The sequence below is a fragment of the Cupressus sempervirens genome, chromosome 5 (genome assembly GCF_028749045.1).
Source record: "Cupressus sempervirens isolate cs-2001-9-10 chromosome 5, ASM2874904v1, whole genome shotgun sequence".
Taxonomy (NCBI): domain Eukaryota; kingdom Viridiplantae; phylum Streptophyta; class Pinopsida; order Cupressales; family Cupressaceae; genus Cupressus; species Cupressus sempervirens.
In genome coordinates, this window is record NC_143122.1 from 486,123,797 (window position 1) to 486,143,035 (window position 19,239).

Consider the following 19,239-nt stretch of genomic DNA (forward strand, 5'->3'; position numbering starts at 1 on the left):
CTTTGGCTGTGTACAATGGACAAAGAAGGCGAGCAAGGTACAAGGAGACAGTTATGAGAGACTTCTCAAAAATATATTGGGAGATGTCGGTTTTTATTCTGCTTGTCCGAATTATGGAGAAATTGCAGCTTCAATGTGATATTTGGTATCATTTTAAAATTTTTTTTTTTTTTGATACCATGGAAAATTCACTGTCATAGTGCAGTGGGAGTTTTAGCAAAAATTTTTTTATATATTTTGTTGTCATGAGATGTTTTCCTCCATGTGATTGGAGATGTATGTTATTGTGTCATGGTGAGCTCTTGATTCTAGATTAGAGCGTTGACAAGATATAGGTTCTCATGGCAGGTTATGCTCTTTAGGGCATGAGGTTCTAAATTATGGAGATCAAGGTGTCATGTTGTGTTCCTAGGTTATGCAAGCGTGCAGTGGGAGTTTTGACAATTGATCTTGGTTAGTGCTCTTAGTATCAGGTACTTTGGCGGATTGACCATGGAGGTGCTCTTGAAAACCAAGAGGCTTGGGTGAGGCTACAGTTCTCTTGGTTTAGAGAACATTTGTTGAGACGGTTTTTCTTTGGAGGTTTCAGCATGAAGTCCGAACAGCCTACACCTATGGATGGGCATGAGTTCATTATAGACCTAGTGGAGATTGTTCTCGGAGAAGAGTAATTGAGACTTGGTGTATCCTGGAAGAGCATTCTCACTCCCCATGCTTGGTCTCTTCGGCAGATTTATCTCCTTGTGCATTTAGGAGATGGTTGATATTGTTCCTAATTTTGGAATGTTTGGAGTTTGATCTTCTTGTTTATAGGAGCTTTCATTCATGGTGTTTAGGTGTTGTAAATGCTCTCATATGGGGAGGTAAAGGAGATCATACTTGACACAACTGGGCACTTGATGGTGTTGGTAGAAGGATGAGTTATGATTTGTGTTAGTGTTCCTTCCAAGAGTTTTTTGAGGTCATCTATTGTTGTTGTACTTCATTGTTTTTTAACAACAATACGTGTTCTTTTCATGAGGACTTGGAAGATGTCATTTTGCAGCAGGTTGGTTGTGGTTTGCAGATCATCTCAAGTTAACGCCATGCCTTCTATGTGCTGATTGGTAGATTGAGTCAACTTATAGTTGACATTGCTCATGCAATTTAAATTTCTCTATAATGGTCTTCTAGTTTTTTGCACATCAATGGTTTTTTGGTGTGTTTTGTTGGAAGATGGTATATTTGGTGAGTTGTATGGGCTGGTTCTTTGGTTATAAATCTACTGATGTTGTATGGATAGTTGGATGTGATTAGCGATTAGCTGTATTGCTATTCCAGCTACAAAGATTGTCTTTTGATAACTTCCTTACCATGGGATTCGATAAGGAAAAACAGAGTTTAAGTGGGAGGATATTCAGATATGAGGTTGTAGCATGAGTTGAACTTCAAGTGGGAGATTGTTGGATGTGAAGTCCAACTGTCATGTCTTTTCATTTCATATTCTTCTTATTTGTCTCTTCGTCTTCTTTTGAAGAACTAATGTATAAATATAAGGGCAAAGCCCTGTGTATGTAAGCTGCAATGACTGAATAATATATTTGCCCTGCTCTAAGCACGGACGTAGCCAAAGTTGTGGTGAACCACGATATATTTTGTCTCTTGTCTTTTCTCTCTTAGATTAACAGCTAATTGTGCTGTGAATCTCAAAGAGAACCATGGATATGAGAGACTCAATGTCTGAGATTTCAACTGCTATTCACAAATCATCGTTTTGGTAATATAAGTGCCCAAATTAATTTGGAGCCTAGCAAAATATTATTGAAAGGCTATAATGAATTCTTATACCATAGTTTTGGGCAGATAACCATCTCCATAGAAAGAAATGCTAATGGACTTGTTGAAAAGCAATATATACTAGACCAATGTTGAGCAAAACTAGACTAGGTGATTGCTGTTAGTGAGACTACAATTTCTTCAGGCATACCATATTTTGCCTACAGGTTTATCAGGGCAAACTCAACTACATACGACTAAGAGCCACTTTAAATTGTTATTCGAGGGTCAAAACCCCCTCTTGCAAACCACCTGTTTAGCACACCGGGAGGATATTTTATATGCTTGTGAACTGTTTATGCCTTAAAGTCTTCATCATTTTTCAACAAGGTCATTCTGTATAATTGACAATGATCAATGTTCATGGAATCCCATATTTTGCATATCCTATAAGTATCACTGCACCTGAATGATTTATTCACATTTGCAGAATTGTTTAAAATCGGTAGCACCCATTTGCGTGTTATTGAAGTTGTTGCTTAAACATACACTATTGTTGTGGGAACCGCCTATACTGCTAGTGCTGGGCTGGGAGTTGGCATAATCACAGCGCATCATGCTGCTTATTTTAGAAGTATGGCATCCAGAGAGAAATCTCGGCACTGAGAGATCTTCAATCTTCTTCATAGATGAACAATTATATTTGTAATCTTCTTCATTATTTGGGCTCCATAGAGTGTTAAGCTCCGAAAAATTATACTCCAAACTGAAATTCATTCATTGTTTTTGTACATACTAAACCCAGATGCAGATGTTTTTGACAGTTCTAATAAACCCTAGGTAGGACATATTTAAATTTGTGTCTCTGCCGCGTACAGCCACCAGTTGCTTACATCTATATCATGACAATCTCCGCCACTCGAATATTCCCTTCTGATTGGTTTCTCTGGCTCTGCAAACCCTGATAATATGGCATTCTAGCAGACGATGATGAGTCTGTTATTATGCATGGCAGTTGAATCAACTTGAGAATCGTGTTTCGTGAGGGATTTTATGACAACCCAATTTTGAGCATATCCAGTAATTATTGTAGCAACAAAATGTTGTTTTGTTTTAAGGATATACATTGAGAAGACATAAGACGATTCACATCCTGTACTTACACTTTCCACAGTTTGCAAATGTCTATTAGGGTACTCGAGTTGACATCTACAAATCAGGTTCTTTTTGGTTTTCAATTTGATGGATGTCTGTAATGCCTAAAATCAGCTTTTGTTTTTAATTTGACGAATGTCTGTAATGCCCTAAAATAGCTTTTGTTTTTAACTTGATGGATGCCTGTGATGCCCAGGGAGTTGGCTGAGTTCTGTCCTGTTTAGAACTTTAGAACCTTGATGGGTATTGTCTGATTGTTTAAATGGCGATTTTAAGCAGACTGCTGGATCAGTAATGTGCTCAGACCCCAGACTACATAAATATTATAGGCTATGTATTGTTCACACTACGTGATCTAAGCAAAAGCTATCCAGTCGAAAAAACGGCATGGTTACGAACCCCATGACCTCTCTGGATACATATGTCCATTTCATGCATATCAATCCCCCCCATTATGCATGGATTACACGAATGACGGCAGAAGCAGAAAAGGAAATGGATATTTAGAAATTGAAGTACCCTCCTGCCCAGTAGAGATTTAAATCCTATGCCGCTCAATAAAATATTAAATTTCTATGGCTGTTGGTTCTACTTTTGACAAACAGCAATGCGAAATGGAGTAGCTAATGAGTTGTCAATCACATTGGAAGCAGAAAATATTCGAAGGGAGATATCATGTGCGTATCTCTGTGCAAATTTGTTAATTTTTTTAAATAAAAATTAGATGGCTTGAATATCTGTGTAATTCGTAGAGTTTTTAACTCCCCGTTCTGCAATAAAAAAGAAAGTGGTTTTTGTCGAGAGTGGTTTTTGTTGAGGATTGGCATCCTCTTATTGGGAGTCAATCAAATCTCTTTTATATGATCGCTGTCTGGACTGGCAGATGGAGCAGGGGCGCTATTATGCCCACGGTTCCCGCCATCTTTCCCATGCTCTGTTTTATGTGATTAGTGGGCATACAAATGGCGTGCTGAATCAACACGCTCTCAATTATTTTGATAAATCTGAGGCTATTTGATTTGTCTTTATTTTTAAAAATTTGATGCTTCTTGTCCTGTTTTTAATCTATGGGATCCTTTTCCGGTGAATCAGATTATGAACACAGTGGCACAATGATGATTTTCAAAACAGAAAGCCTGCATCCATGGATTTGGAGGCAAATAAAGGTTCCTTGCTGCTAATTTTGATGCAATGAAGTTCTGCGTTCTCCCTAGTCCAATGCGATAGTACTGCTTTACTTTTTTTAAAGCTTTAGCTACTGTATTTCCTAGTGTTTTTATAAATTACTACTAGGTACTGCTCAAGCAGTGTACTTAGATCTCTCACAGTGTCGAGACTAGAAATCAGGTGAGTACTGGGAGAAGTAGAGGAGTATACAATGTTTTAACCGATCAGTTGGGATAAAATTATGTTTCTAAAGGACAGGATTAATGCCGACAATCTCATTAATAATAATTGCAACGTTCTGTAAAGACTGTCAATGGAATGAAGGTGTAATATTGCAGTTTGTGGAAAACACAATATGTATTAACAACGCAGCTATTCATAACTTCCATTACTACCCTTAATTGTAAAGCAATTGTTATCATGCGTTGCAGGTTTTTTTATTGCATTCATTGTTCCCTTGTTGCTTTACTATTTTGAGTAGATTTTCAATGAAGTGTGATCTGATTGCAATATGAATACATCTGATTTTGACAACTAACTCAGTGAGATGTTTGGTCTAATTTCATTGAGAATCATTTAGATTAAATTCCAATACATTTTTGGATAGTTCTTAATATTTTTCATATTGTCTCAGTAAATTGATAGTTTTGATCTATAAATATCTAGTACAACTTCTAATAATCTCAAGTAGCTAAAAATGGTTTTAAAATATTATTATTAAGAATTAGGTTTTGTTGGTTTCTATATTAATATAAAATTAAATACAACTTTGTGTTATCTTTCAATTACATGACAAGTAATTATTGAGAGATGTCTAAACTATTAAATACAAGAAATATTTAATAAAATTCAAAGTTTATTTTATTGATTCATAAATCTATTAAAATTGTTCACTATTCAGAATTTTGTAATAATAATAAGTCAATGTAACAAGTCTTAAATCTTAATTTATTTATTTTTAAGACTAGTACTCACCAATAATCACCTTTATATAGATTTCAACAATTGTCAAGTTGTAAATTCGTCCTTCTCACTACTCATGGTGCTCCTAATTCGTCCATGTAATCATTTGGCAAGATTTATAGCATAAAACAATGGAGAAGAGAGGAGGAAGAATTCTCAAATATCTTATATGCTAAGACTTTGACAGTCAATGTCTAATTTTCTTTCGAGTGATAAAATTTTCTATGAATTTTATCCTTATTGATTGAGAATAATGTACATGTCAATAGGATTTTATTAAATATTTTTGGAATTTGAGGATATTTATAGGTTTATCATAGGAAATAGCAACAAGAATATAATAACTTGGATTATTCAAGTGGAAAAGATTGAATTATTCTAATTCCATTAATATGTCTAATCTAAGCATGTGATATAAGGTTCATGTTGATGTAACTACTTATGGTCACATAAGATCATTAGAATGGTATGATGGGAGATAATGTGTAATGTACAAACCTTCTTCTAGGAATATAATAAGTGATAACTTGCTAGGGTTGACAATCTATTAGTGCATTATAACCAAATGTAAGATAGGTCATATCTTGTCTTGTAAAGAAAGTCTAGGGAATGTTTGCAATATATTCAAAACAACATGGAGCCAAATTTCATGAAATGGAAGGATATTCTAATGAATTGATGTTAGAGGAAAACTTGCTTTTTATTTTACAAGATATATAAAGTGCTCATGAGCTTGGTCTAATTTAATAAATGCTTTCCCAACAAGAAAGTATTATAATTATCTCCCAAATTTCTATATATCTTGTCAAAATAAGAGGGTCTGATTCTCTCCTAGGTAGTGAAACCTAAGGTAGTCTTGTTAGGGAGAAAAATATTTAACATTGGTTTTATCTTTGAGATCACATTGTATTATTATAACGCCCTACTAGGGAACCCAAGAAAAATCAACTTATTATATTACAATGTTTACTAAATCATTTTTTGTTCTTACAAGTTTATGTAACATCAAGATAACAATGTAGAAATAATATAAAACATACACATCTTATATATGTAAGCAATACAAATATAATTTTCATTTCTCAAGGGTTCTTTAATGTTGAATCACATTTGAATAATCATTATTAATTGAGTTTAACAAATAGTATAATGTCCACATCCATTAATGAGTAACAAATACAAAATCTCAAAGTGAATATATAAGTACAATTGATACAATGAAGTACATCCAAATAAACAAAATCCACTACACATGTCGAAGGATATAATGATAAACCAAATACAACATATCATCCAATCAGGACCTCAAGATACAATTACATAATACATGAATACATAGACACAACATATAAATAGAGAGTCTTAAAGAGATAAGAATAAGAATGATACAAGTGCAACAATGGAACATCCAACATTTGTGCAAATTTGTAGGGGATCCTAATGGTAAGAGAGTCACCATCTCCTAACCTCATGGTAACCTAATCAAGACCATTCCCATAGTGTTGGGGAGATAATGTACGATCCACACAGATAGTAAATCACAAAAAACTATTCCTAGGCAAGAGATCATGAAAGCTCTCTCTACCTCAAGGGTACTACAAACTACTGATAACAAAAAGATAACAATTATTGAAACAACAATTGACCATAAGCAAAACCACATACCAAATCCAAAACTAGATATCAACTCTAAATCAAGTACCAAAACCAATGAAGAACAACCACTGAAAGAATACCAACTTTCAAGTAAAGATATTAATCACCAAGAGAATAATAACCAATGAATAAATGATAACAAACAACAAGTACCAATAACCAACAATGAAAAACACCACCAGAAGCAAATACAAAATCTACGGAAGAGACTTAGGCTAAAAATTTGGGAGTGTCATCGCATGGTCAAACTACTTGAGTTACCCTGGACTAGTCTCTCGGATCTTGGACCCTCAAGCATTGGCTTACCTTGGACTAGTCACTCTAGACCCTAGACCCTTAGCATGACCCATGCAGAACCACAATACCCTCTCATGAAGATGATGAATGTGAAGCATACCTATCACTTGATTTCATCATATTCCCAGTCTTATCCTATACAAGCACTCAAGGCATGAGCAAGGCAACATCACTATTTATCTTTTTAATACGTTATCCCAAATTTTAATTACTATGTTATCACCTATTACCAAACTTACCATAAATTACCAGGGCATTGACCATTATGGGCCCTAGACCCCTATTGTAAGTCATTCTTAAGACTGTACCTAGACAACCTTCTCTAAGATCACAATCACAAATGTGTCCCATAACCACAAAAGATTGATAATTTCTTTTAGTTCCATGATAGGCAATTAGAACTCACATTGATTCTTAAACCAAAAATATCATAAATGCTCTCAGAAACATATACCAAAAACATGAGCCTCGAAGTAAAATAATAACATAAAGTAATAATAACAAATCACCATAACAAAAATAAACTTCACAAGCCTCTAGTGCTCATCCCTAAATGACTAACTAGGTTTCCCATATGACCACCACTAGAAAAAGCATTACATCCACTCAATAGATAAAACTCAAAAGATCCATACCCAATGTATAAACAATGCAAATGCTTATTAGAGTTTAGGTTCTTTGTAAAATATTCATATAAAAATAACAACTATTTAGCATTGATATATAAACTTTTAAATATGTTATTGTTGGCATAACTATAAAAAAGACTAAGGAACAAGACCAATGGAGTTTACAGATATATGACCAGTTATGATATGGTTGTCATTGATGTCAAAGACCAAGGAAAAGTATCGACCCATAAAAGGTTGTATCTTGTGAGGTAGTGTAAGAACATGAAGTGTATCTCTTGTCTATAGGTGGGTGTGGCTAGAGATATGGTAAGGATAGGACATATGAAGGAAGCCATAAGGGCATTCACACTTAGGAAAATTGGGTTAAGTATGAAAAAACATGTAGCAAGAGACTAAGGAAGCATACATGATGGTGTGACTAGTGTTCTTGAAGATTGGTTGGAGCCAAGTCAGCTGGCCAAAGACAAAGGAAAGAAACATGTGATTGACACATCACAAAGTAGGTGAGTTGCACTTGACATTTCAATTAATAGAGCAAGTATTGTCACATCAAGGGGAACAAAAGAATTTAAATTTGAATTTCTTCCAAAAGAACATGCTACCAAATTCATTGAACATTTGTGACTTTTGTCTACCCAAGGTACATCTGACATAAATGGTGCATAGAAATTATAGGAGTACAAGCTAAGCATAGGAAAGAGAATTCAAGTTTTGAATTCTCATGTTAGGGTTTGAAGCTGAGTGATCAAGAATCATATAAAATGAGAAAGAATATTAGATTGCAGATTCAGAAGAAAAATGCCAAAGAGATGAGTTGATCATAACTTAAAGCAAAAGGAGAAGAGGAAGGTGTAAGAGCAGGATGTGGTAGGAAGTGTGTTGGCAAGAGAAAATGTGTCAAACAAAAAAGTGAAAAAGTGTGATGTAACTTGTAAAGTTGAGCACATTAGCAATTGTGTCTAAGTTGCAGAGTTGAGGGAGAGAAGATCAAGTCACAAACAAGTCCAAGAGAATCAAAGTGATCTTTATCAAGCTAAGTGAAGTAGTTATTTTGTTTAGATCAATCTTTGTGTTGTTTTCTAATCACTATAGTAGAAAATCTTATTGAGGGTGAACTTTAACAAGTTCTTTGTATCAAATCCCCTAACAAGGTGACACATTATTTTGTGTTACAAGTCATTTAACCAAACTTCTCTTAATTTGGAAAGACTTTCATAAATCTATGCTAAATCCCCTAACTGGGTGATAGTTAATTGTGTCTTTATAATCTTTTAACAAATATAATCCCTTAATTAGGCATACTTTAGGAGAGTGAAATCTTTGTGAGGATCATCTCACACGCCATTGTTTTTATCCTAGTCAATTTTCTATGATAAATCTATATGTTATGTGATATTATTTTATCATGATTGTTGTTTTATTGATCTTAATTGGTTATGTTTCACTCATTAGTTATTGTAGACTAGTGTGAGGGTAAGATAGGTGGAGGTTTTAAAGTTATTATCAATATATTGATTCACCGTACCCTCTTAGTATATTCAGTAGTGAGTGGACCAACAATTGATATTGGATCTTGGGTCATTTGGCCACAATAGTCTAACAACTCAATGAGAAGGTCAAAATGATGAAGAGGGAAGCATCAAAATTCTCATAAGAAAACTATGTCCTATGGTATAGAAAGATTAAGATGCATCTTAGAATTATGGGAGATGCATAACGGAAGCATGTCAAAACTAAGTATGTTCATCCTACACCACCACTTGATGTAGATCAAACAAAGAAGGAAGCTTATTCTTCTACCATAGATGCACTAATAAGTACTCTTTCATATGTTGAGTATGTTGATGTAAAAGAGCTTGAGACTACCTATGAAATTTGGGAGAAGATTAGAACATTCTATGGAGGAGACAAACACATCCAAAAGAATAAATTTGATACCCTCAGAAGAAATTATGATCACATGAGGATGTAGGAAGGAGATAACATCAAACAATATAGCAAGAGGATAAAAGACATGGTGATTGGTATAAGAGTTGTTGGAGACAAATTGGAATATGATGATGTAGTGAAAAATAATAATGACTTTGTAACCTTAGTATGCCATAAAGGTCTCATCCATTCAAGAATTAAGATCTCTAGAGAAGGGTGAGGTGACTTTCAATGCTTTGATAGGAAAGATGATATTATTTGAGCTAAGAAAATTTGACAATTGTCAGCCCAAGGGTAAAGTTGCAATCAAAGCTTCAATTGCACCTATTGCACCCAAGAAAGGAAAGGAAGTGGAGAGTACTTCTAGATGAAGAAGAGATCTTGAGATTCTCTATGTTGAAGAGGCTAAACAAGAAGATTTAGAAGCTTTGTTCACAAAATACTACCAAGAGGTAAAGGGAAGTACATAGGAAAACTTCCTTTCAAATCTTTCAACTACATATTGATAGGACTTATAGTTACGAGATGCCACGAGCCCATTAATAAAGAAAAGAGAAAAAGATGGACAAGCTTCAAAGTGAAAGACAATAAGCATTATTACAATGGTAAGGAAGTCATGATTGATGATGAGTCAACCTATTCTAAGAATGGAAACAATGAGGAGATATCATTTGTTGCTATAAAGGAAGAATGGGTGGAGAGAGCCCTAATACCAAGCACCAACCACAATGAAATGGGATTATAGATAGTGGTTGTCCTCATCCCATGACAGGTAATCAAAGCAAGTTCCATGAAGTGGAAGAGAATGATGGAGGAATTGTAAGGTTTGGAAATGACTCCCCATGTATAGTAATATGTAAGGGTGCCATATCCCTAAATGACTTCATTGATTGTGAACATGTTTACCTCATTGAAGGACTAAAATATGACATGTTGAGTGTTTTTTAAGTAAGTAATAAACGATACAAGTTTGATTTTCACAAAGGGTCTTGTAGGATTCTTGACAAGATAGGCAAACTACTAGCTATAGGTGAGAAAAGAAGAGGTAGTCTATTTTGCCCCAATACTTATGTAAATAACTCTTTAACAACTAAATCTAACAATAATTGGTTGTGGCATAAAATGATATGTCATGTAAATATTGAAAGCATTGTTAAAGTAGGAAGGAAGAGATGTGTAAACGGCTTGCCTCTAATCATAGAACCTAACAATGCAATGTGTAAAGGCTATCAACTAGGGAAGTTGGCCAGTTCTAGTTTTTCTAGTAAGTCATTCTATTATGAACAAATATTAGAGTTAGTGCATTCTAACCTATGTGTTCCTATGAGAACTAAGAGTGTATCAAGTGAGAGGTATTTTGTGTTATTTGTACATGAATTTTCTAGGATGGTGTGGATTATTTACCTAAAAGAAAAGTTAGAAGCATTTCATGTGTTTAAGGTTTTCAAATCCAAAGTAGAAAGAGATTCAAGAAAAGTTTTGAAACTTGCTTAAGATCAAATATGGGATCTGATTTCACCTCATAAGTGTTTCCAAGTTATTGTGAAGAGCAAGGTATAAAGAGGCAAATATCATCCCCTAGGACACCTCAAAAGAACGATAACATAGAGAGAAGAAACAAAACAATAATAGATTATGCAAGAACACTAATGATCCAAAATAATGTTGCACAAATATACTAGAGAGATCTTGTAAGTACATCAATGTATACCTTGAACATGGTTTAAGCGAAGAAAGGAACAGATAAGACGCCCTATGAGCTATGATTTGGATGCTCACCATCGATAGGTTAGTTTAAGGTGTTAGGAAGTAAATGTTATATAAAGAGGGGTGAGTGTCAAGAGAAGTTCAAGCGTATAAGTGATGAAGGTATGTTCTTGGGATACTCCATAAAAAGAAAGGCTTGCCAATGTCTTAATACCAAAACAAATAAGATAGTGGAGATACCAAATATAAATGTTGATGAATTCTCAGAACATAATGACAAAGAAAGTAGTAGAGAACCAAAAGACTATAAATAGTTTGTGTAAAGCCTGCTTTCTATATTGGTAGTGGAAAAACATGTAGAATTTGTATAGGAATGGACACAAGAAAAGGTAGTACAACCTGAGGAACCAATTATCAAAGCACTAGCAGAACAATTAGTGTTGGGGAAGTAAATGAGAAGACAAAACTCAATAGATCAGATTATCTGAGACAAGGATGCTAGGGTAATAACAAGAAGAAAAGCAAGAGGGACTACATGTCTACTTGCACAAACTAATCCCGAGGCCACAAAGGAGGCCCTAAAGAATGAAAATTGGATAAAAGCCATGGAGAAGGAGATTGAACATATAGGAAATAATGATACATAGACTCTTGTTCCCTAACCTAAGGAAAAAATTTTCATAGGTAGAAAATGGGTGTATAGGAAAAAGATGAATGAGGATGGAAAATTAATAAGAAATAAGGCTAGAATTTTTGGAAAAGGTATGCACATGAAAAAGGAATAAACTATGGAGAAACGTTTGCACCAGTAGCAATATTAGAAGGAGTTGGGATACTCCTAGCCTTCGTAGCACATAAGAAATTCAAGGTGTGCTAGATAGATGTAGCATCTGAATTTTTCAGTGGAGTACTAGAGGAGGAAGCATACATAAAGAAATCAGAAGGTTTTGAAACAAAAGAAAAAAGACCAAGTATGCAAGGTAAAGAAATCCCTTTGTGGAATAAAACAAGCACCAATAGCATGGTATGAGATATTGCACTCATACTTAATTAGGAGTAGATTGGTAAGAACACTCATACTTAATTAGGATTAGATTGGTAAGAAAAAGTGTCAATAAAAACATCTACTTGAAGAAGGAGATAGGAGTTGGATTTCTAATTGTGGAGATATTCATGGACAAAATCATCTTTGGAGGAGATGATAAGATGAGAAAAAAAATGTAGAGGTGATGGAGAAGGAATTTGATATGTTCATGATGGTGAAATCAAATTCTTCATCGAGTTACACGTATCCCAACTGAAAAGAGGGATCTTCATAAGTAAAACAAAATATGTCAGGGAGATTCTAAGGACATTCAAATTGGAGGAGGATAAATCAATGGGAACCTCGATGGTGACCAGTTGTGAACTATTAGAGGATAAGACTCTGTTCTAATCAATTATTGGTACACTTCAATATACAATACATAGTAGACTGTACATTGTAAAATTTGTTGGGATAGTGGATAGGTTCTCAACCAATACAAAGTAATCACACTTATTTTTTTTGAAAAGGATCTTCAAATACCTTAAGGGTACAAAATCATATGGTCTATGGCATCCTCACAAGGGAAAATTTGAGCTTAATGTTTTCATCGATGCTAAATAGGAAGGTAACATAGCTAATAGGAAGAGAATGATTGAAGGTGCACTCTTTCTTAAAGGAAGGCTAGTGGATTAGACTAGAAATAAATAGAACTACATATCTCAATCAATAACAATAGCTAAGTATGTGGCAGTTGTAGTAAAGTGCACTTAGGTCATTTGGATCAAACAATTGTTTGAAGGAATTTAAGAAAAAGTAGAGGAACCAGTGGTCATTAGTATGATAACACAAGTTCACTAAACATATCAAATAATTAGATCATCAAGAAAATATCAATCAAATATCATTTTCTTAGGAGAAAATACAAGAGAAAGAGGTAAGGTTGGAATATATACTAACCAAAGAAAAACTAGCAGATGTCTTCATGAAACTTCTTTAGAAGAGTGCCTTTGAGTATCTTAGAGAGAAGTTATGGGTATTACCCCTATCAAACCTGAAGTAAAATAAAAGGATCATGTATCAATCCATGATCTTTAATGACCAGTCATGAAGTACATTCTAAATATAGTGTGACTAATCCATGGTGGGGCAGCCACTAAGACATATTATGCTCCTTTGGTATTGTTGTCAAAGAAGGAGAAGTTAAGAAACTAAAGCCTAACAAGAGGAGAGAGACACACTACAAAAGAAGAAACAAACAAGTAGAACAAATTGAGTGAAGAAAGTGGGGAAGAAGCAAGGAAGAAAGATAAAGAAAAAAGGGCACAAAGATAAGTAATATAGAAATGGTGAATGACAAGTAGCAAACTTGCAATGAGTAGCATCATCCTAGAGGGAGATGTGGAACAAGAAAAAAACAAGGTAGGTCATAATACTATTTACTAAGTATAAATTATTCAACAACAGATTTGACAAGGGATAGTTATCGACATACAAGTGTTGAAAGTACTAAGTGTCATCATCAATGTCAAAGGGGAAGATTGTTGGCATAATTTTTAAAAAGACTAAGGAACAAGACTAGTGGAGCTTATTGGTGTATGACTAGTTATGGTCTATTTGTAATTGATGTTAAAGTCCAATGAAAATCATAGACCTATAAAATTTTGTGACTAGTGAGGTAGTGTGAGAACATGAAGTGTATCTCTCATCTACAAGTGTGACCAGAGATATGGTAAGGACATGATAGGTGAAGGAAGTCATAAGGACATTCACATAGGAAAATTGGGCTAAGTATCAAAGTACACATATCAAGAGACTAAGAAAACATACAATATGGTGTTATTGGTGTTCACAAAGATGGGTTGAAGCCAAGTGAGTTGGATGGAGTACAAAGGAAAGAAACATGTGACTAACATATCATGAAGAAGGTGAGTTATACTTGACATTTTAATTGATGGAGAAGATACTATCACATTGAGAAGAAATGAAAGAATTAAAATTTGAATTCATTACCAAAGAAAATACTACCAAAGTCATAGAACATGTGTGACTTCTATTTGTAAAAGGTGCATATGGCATAAATAGTGCATGACAATGATAGGGAGTACAAGCTAAACATAGGTAGGAGAATTCAAATTTTGAATTCTCGTACTAGGGTTTGAAGCTAAGTGATCAAGGATCAAATAAAAGAATTTTATTTTTAGAAATAAGTTTATATTATAGATTGAGATGAAAAAATTCCAGAGAGCTAAGCTAATCATAATCTCAGAGAAAAAGGAGAAGAGGAAGAGATAAGAGCAGAATGTCAAGGTGAACTATATTGACAAGAGCCAATGTGTCGAACAAGATAGTGACAAAGTATGTTGTAGCTTACATATCTAAGCATGTTAGTGATCATGCTTGAGTTGCAAAGATGAGGGAGAGCAAAGCAAATCACAAATGGGTCCAAGAGCATTAAAGTGGTCTACATCAAGCTAAGTGAAGTAGCTATTCTATTTAGGTCAATCTTTATGTTATTTTCTAATCACCATACCAAAAAATCCTATTGAGGGTAGACCTTTACAAGTTCTTTGCATCAAATTTCCTAGTAGGGTGACATATTGATAAGTAGGTGATAATTTCCACAACAAGTCAAATTGTGATATTGCTATCAGGATTTAACTGTATGATTTTGAGTCAAACTCATTGACCCATGTCTCATGAGTAGTGATTCAACATGAATCCATCTCTCATGAGAATAAATGGAACACTTAGCACTCATTGGATCTAGGTGATGCTCACAAGAGTGAAACACTGAGACTTCCTAGGAGGTCACCCATCCCAGTACTACTCTAGCCTAAGGCGCTTAACTACGAAGTTTCCTCCGTGGTTAAACCCAAAGCTTGCAACCCCATTTACAAAACCCTCACCAATTGTTGTGCCTTATGAACCATTCATTAGAAAACTCCTTAAGCTCAAAATTAGGAGACAATTTCCATGGCAAGTCAAATTGTGATATTGCTATTAGCATTTAACTGTGTGATTTTGAGTCAAACTCATTGATCCATGTTGTCAAATTGTGATATTGTTATCAATATTCAACTATGTGATTCCAAGTCAAAATAATTGACCCATGTTTCATGAGTAGTGATTAAACATGAATCCATCTCTCATGAGAATAAATGGAACACTTATCACTCATTGGATCTAGGTGATGCTCACAGGGGTGAAACACAAGGACTTCCCGGGAGGTCACCCATCCCAATACTACTCCAACCTGAGCACACTTAACTACAAAGTTTCCTCCATGGTTAAACCCAAAGCTTGCAACCTCATTTGAAAAATCATTACCAAGTGTTGCACCTTATGAACCATTCATTCGAAAGCCCCTTAAGCTCATCAATTGATAAGTACGAGATAATTTCCACAACAAGTCAAATTATGATATTACTATCAGTATTTAATTGTGCAATTTTGAGTTAAAATCATTGACCTATATTTCATGAGTAGTGATTAAACATGAATACATCTCTTATGAGAATAAATGGAACACTTAGCACTTATTGGATCTAGGTGATGCTCATAGAGGTGAAAGATCAGGACTTTCTAGGAGGTCACCCATTCCAATAGTACTCCAGCCTGAGCACACTTAACTATGGAGTTTCCTCCATGGTTAAACCCAAAGCTTGCAACCCCATTTGCAAAACCTTCACCAAGTGTTGTGCCTTATGAATCATTCATTAGAAAGCCCCTTAAGCTCATCAATTGATAAGTAAGTGATGATTCCCACAACAATTCAAATTGTGATATTTCTATAAGGATTTAACTGTGTGATCTTGAGTCAAACTCATTGACACATGTTTCATGAGTATCGTTGGGTTTAACCATGGAGGAAACTCCATAGTTAAGCATGCTCAAGTTGGAGTAGTACTGGGATGGGTGACCTCCCAGGAAGTCTTGGTGCTTCACTCCTGTGAGCATCACCCAGATCCAATGAGTGCTACATGTTCCATTTATTCTCATGAGAAATGGATTCATGTTGAATCAATACTCATGAAACATGGGTCAACAAGTTTGACTCAAAATCACACAGTTAATCCTCGTAGCAATATCACAATTTAACTTGCAGTAGAAATTATCTCCTACTTATCAATTGATGAACTTAAGGGGCTTTCTAATGAATGGTTCATAAGGAAGAACTCTTGGTGAAAGTTTTGAAAATGGGGTTGCAATCTTTAGGTTTAACCATATAAGAAACTCCATAGTTAAGCATGCTCAGGCTGGAGTAGTACTGAGATGGGTGACCTCCTGGGAGGTCCCGATGCTTCACCCCTATGAGCATCACCTAGAAATAATGATTGATAAGTATTCCATTTATTCTCATGAGAGATGGATTCATGTTGAATCACTACTCATTAAACATGGGTCAATGAGTTTGACTCAAAATCACACAGTTAAATCTTGGTAGCAATATCACAATTTGACTTGTAGTGGAAATTATCTCCTACTTATCAATTGATGAGCTGAAGGGGCTTTCTAATGAATGGTTCATAAGTCACAACACTTGGTGAAGGTTTTGCAAATGGGGTTGCAAGATTTGGGTTTAACCATGGAGGAAACTCCATAGGTAAGCATGCTCAGGCTAGAGTAGTACTAGAATGGGTGACCTCCCGAGAGGTCTTAGTGCTTCACCCCTGTGAGCATCACCTAGATCCAATGAGTGCTAAGTATTCCATTTATTCTCATGAGTGATGGATTCATGTTGAATCACTACTCATGAAACATGGTTCAATGAGTTTGACTCAAAATCACATAGATAAATCCTGATAGCAATATCACAATTTGACTTGTTGTGGAAATTATCTCCTACTTATCAATTGATGAGTTTAAGGGGATTTCTAATGAATGGATCATAAGGTACAACACTTGGTGAAGGTTTTACAAATGGGGTTGCAAGCTTTGGGTTTAACCATGGAGGAAAATCCATAATTAAGCGCACTCAGGTTGGAGTAGTACTAGGATGGGTGACCTCTCGAGAAGTCTTGGTGCTTCACCCCTATGAGCATCACCTAGATCCAGTGAGTGCTAAGTGTTATATTTATTCTCATGATATATGGATTCATATTGAATCACTACTCATGAAACATGGGTCAATGAGTTTGACTCAAAATCACATTGTTAAGTCCTGATAGCAATATCACAATTTGACTTGCTGTGGAAATTATCTCCTACTTATCAATTGATGAGCTTAAGGGGATTTATAATGAATGGTTCATAAGGCACAACACTTGGTGAGGTTTTGAAAATGGGGCTACAAGCTCTAGGTTTAACCATGGAGGAAACTCTGTAGTAAAGCTTGCTCAGGCTGGAGTAGTGCTGGGATGGGTGACCTCTCGGGAAGTCTTTGTGCTTCACCCCTATGAGCATCACCTAGATACAATGAGTGATAAGTGTTACATTTATTCTCATGATATATGGATTCATGTTGAGTCACTACTCATGAAAAATGGGTCAATGTGTTTGACTGAAAATTACACAGTTAAATTCTGATAGCAATATCACAATTTGACTTGCTATGGAAATTATCTCCTACTTATCAATTAATGAGCTTAAGGGGCTTTCTAATGAATGGTTCATAAGGCACAACACTTGATGAAGGATTTACAAATGGGGTTGTGAGCTTTGGGTTTAACCATGGAGGAAACTCCATAGTTAAGCGCACTAAGGTTGGAGTAGTACTAGGATGGGTGACCTCCCAGGAAGTTTCGATGCTTCACCCCTGTGAGCATCACCTAGATCCAATGAGTGCTAAGTGTTCCATTTATTCTCATAAGAGATGGATTCATGTTGAATCACTACTCATGAAACATGGGTCAATGAGTTTGACTCAGTTAAATCTTGATAGCAATATCATAGGGTGATACATTATTTTGTGATCCATGTCCTTTAACCAGGTTCCTCTTAACTAGGAAAGACTCTCACAAGTCTATACTAAATCTTCTGACTAGGAAACACTTGATAGTGTCTTTGTAATCTTTTAACAAAGATAATCCCTTAACTGAGTGCACTTCAGGAGACTACAAACTTTGTGAGGATCATCTCACACATTGTAGTTTTTACCCTAGTTGGATTTCTAAGAGATAAATATGTGTGTTATGTCATATTATTTCATCTTAATTATTGTTTATTCAATCTTAACCAGTTAAGTTACACTCACTTGTTGTTATAGACTAGTGTGAGGGTAAGATAGGTGAAGGTTTTAAAGTTATTAACAATATACTAATTCACCTCCCCCCCCCTTTTAGTATATTCATCAGTGAGTGGGCCAGCATTCATTCTTTTTAATATTGAATAATTTCAATATGTGTGTGTGTGTGTGTGTGTGTGTGTGTGTGTATACAATTAAAAATCTATAATTATCTTGAAAAATATACTCTCTTTTTCTCCAACAATGATTTTTAAATTTAATATTTTATTTTATTTTAATCATAGTGCAACTATAAATAACTCCCCTTATGTTATAATTGTAATAGATTATTTATAATTTTGCACATATATCAAATAATCATAACTATAATATTATATAGTGAACTCTACTATTACTTATAATAAAATATAGCTAAATCATATCTATCTATCTATCTATCTATCTATCTATCTATATACTTATAATTACACTTGCACTCATAAATACAAGCAACAATTTTTGCTTGTATAAATAAAAACATTAATATTTAAACCCACTTATAAGAAAATTAATTTTTTTTTTTAAATAAAAAATTAAATAATTAAATAATTTTTTCAATAAATAATTATGAAAATTATATTATATTTCTTAAATTAAAAGGAAATGATAGATATTACCTTTACATATATGAATGTATTTGTTCTCATATGCATATATGCATATACATATACATGTATATTTATTTATTTATTTACTTACAAAAAAATTAATTACAAATAACATACTTT